Raw genomic sequence first — 2,500 nt, 5'->3', positions numbered from 1 at the left:
ATAAGTAACTAAAGGGCCATACAAGGCCATTTGAATCCAACCTCATGCTATCTAACTCACCCCAGACATGTGCCAACCTCATGCTATCTAACTCACCCCAGACATGTGCCAACCTCATGCTATCTAACTCACCCCAGACATGTGCAAACCTCATGCTATCTAACTCACCCCAGACATGTGCCAACCTCATGCTATCTAACTCACCCCAGACATGTGCCAACCTCATGCTATCTAACTCACCCCAGACATGTGCCAACCTCATGCTATCTAACTCACCCCAGACATGTGCCAACCTCATGCTATCTAACTCACCCCAGACATGTGCCAACCTCATGCTATCTAACTCACCCCAGACATGTGCAAACCTCATTCCCCAGAGGGCCAAGTGTTTGCGGGTTTATTTATTTTTATTTCACCCTTGTACTTAATTGATGAATTAAGTTCACTTTGCAATTAAGATAAAGAAGTCCCCTCACCTGGTTGTCATGGATCTTAATTAAAGGAGAAACCAAAACCAGAGGACACTCTGCCCTCCATGGAGTTTGACACCCCTTCTCCAGACCAATACAACTTTGCCAGTACAACATAAGGCTGAATCACTCACAACCACTGGAGATGTGAAGGAGGTGTGAAAAGCATTGGACATAAAAACGAATGAACATATTGGTCATCCTTCCTTTTCCTTAAATCTCTTTGAAATCAGATGTTTATCTCAGTAACCTTGGCTGTTTTCAAGTTGATGAGGGAGACAGAAGTTTTCTAAGTGTTGATATTTGCACATTCCTCCCTCTAAGTATTGATATGGGACACTACTGTCTCTAAGTATTGATATGGGACACTACTGGAGCCTCTAAGTGTTGATATGGGACACTTCCCTCTAAGTATTGATATAAGGGACACTACCTCTCTAAGTAGATGATGGAGCCAGTGATATGGGACACTACTGACAAAACGGATGGCACTGTGATAGACTGCTCTCTAAGTGTTGATATGGGACACTACTCTCTCTAAGTGTTGATATGGGACACTACTCCTCTAAGTGTTGATATGGGACACTACTCCCTCTAAGTTTGATATGGGACACTACTCCCTCTAAGTGTTGATATGGGACACTACTCTCTCTAAGTGTTGATATGGGACACTACTCTCTCTGAAGTGGCTTTGATATGGGACACTACTCCGACTCTAAGTTTGATATTCGGGACACTACTTTAAGTATTGATATGGGACACTACTCCCTCTAAGTATTGATATGGGTACACTAGATCTCTCACATGTTGATATGGGACACTACTCCCTCTATTGATGTTGATATGGGACACTACTCTCTCTAAGTATTGATTTTATGGGACACTACTCTCTCTAAGTGTTTATATGGGACACTACTCTCTCTAAGTATTGATATGGGACACTACTCTCTCTAAGTATTGATATGGGACACTACTCCCTCTAAGTGTTGATATGGGACACTACTCTCTCTAAGTATTGATATGGGACACTACTCCTCTAAGTGTTGATATGGGACACTACTCCCTCTAAGTGTTGATATGGGACACTACTCCCTCTAACTATTGATATGGGACACTACTCCTCTAAGTATTGATATGGGACACTACTCTCTCTAAGTGTTGATATGGGACACTACCTCCTCTAAGTGTTGATATGGGACAACTACTGCTCTCTAAGTGTTGATATGGGACACTACTCTCTCTAAGTGTTGATATGGGACACTACTCCCTCTAAGTGTTGATATGGGACACTACTCTTGTCTAAGTATTGATATGGGACACTACTCACCTGGTGTTGATATGGGACACTACACTCTCCCTCTGAGTATTGATATTCTCCAGACACTACAACTCCAGTATTGATATAAGGCTGACACTCACTCCACTAAGATTGATATGGGACACTGGACTCTCTCTAAGTGTTTATATGGGACACTCCTTCTTTCTAAATATTGATATCAGGACACTAACTCTCATCTATATGGGACACTACTCTCTCTAAGTATTGATATGGGACACTACTCCCTCTAAGTGTTGATATGGGACACTACTCTCTCTAAGTATTGATATGGGACACTACTCTCTCTAAGTGTTGATATGGGACACTACTCCCTCTAAGTGTTGATATGGGACACTACTCCCTCTAAGTATTGATATGGGACACTACTCCCTCTAAGTATTGATATGGGACACTACTCTCTCTAAGTGTTGATATGGGACACTACTCCCTCTAAGTGTTGATATGGGACACTACTCTCTCTAAGTGTTGATATGGGACACTACTCTCTCTAAGTGTTGATATGGGACACTACTCCCTCTAAGTGTTGATATGGGACACTACTCTCTCTAAGTATTGATATGGGACACTACTCTCTCTAAGTGTTGATATGGGACACTACTCTCTCTAAGTATTGATATGGGACACTACTCTCTCTAAGTATTGATATGGGACACTACTCCCTCTAAGTGTTGATATGGGACACTACTCTCTC

General features: G+C 42.1%; 1 protein-coding gene across 1 annotated transcript in view; it reads right to left on the bottom strand.

Moving 5' to 3' along the window:
• Positions 1–2,500, bottom strand: part of kcnab1b (potassium voltage-gated channel subfamily A regulatory beta subunit 1b) — a 75,524-nt gene that overhangs the window by 53,467 nt on the left and 19,557 nt on the right. The window lies entirely within an intron of this gene.

The sequence above is a fragment of the Oncorhynchus keta genome, chromosome 23 (genome assembly GCF_023373465.1).
Source record: "Oncorhynchus keta strain PuntledgeMale-10-30-2019 chromosome 23, Oket_V2, whole genome shotgun sequence".
NCBI classification, from domain to species: domain Eukaryota; kingdom Metazoa; phylum Chordata; class Actinopteri; order Salmoniformes; family Salmonidae; genus Oncorhynchus; species Oncorhynchus keta.
This window is presented reverse-complemented; position numbering and strand designations above follow the sequence as displayed.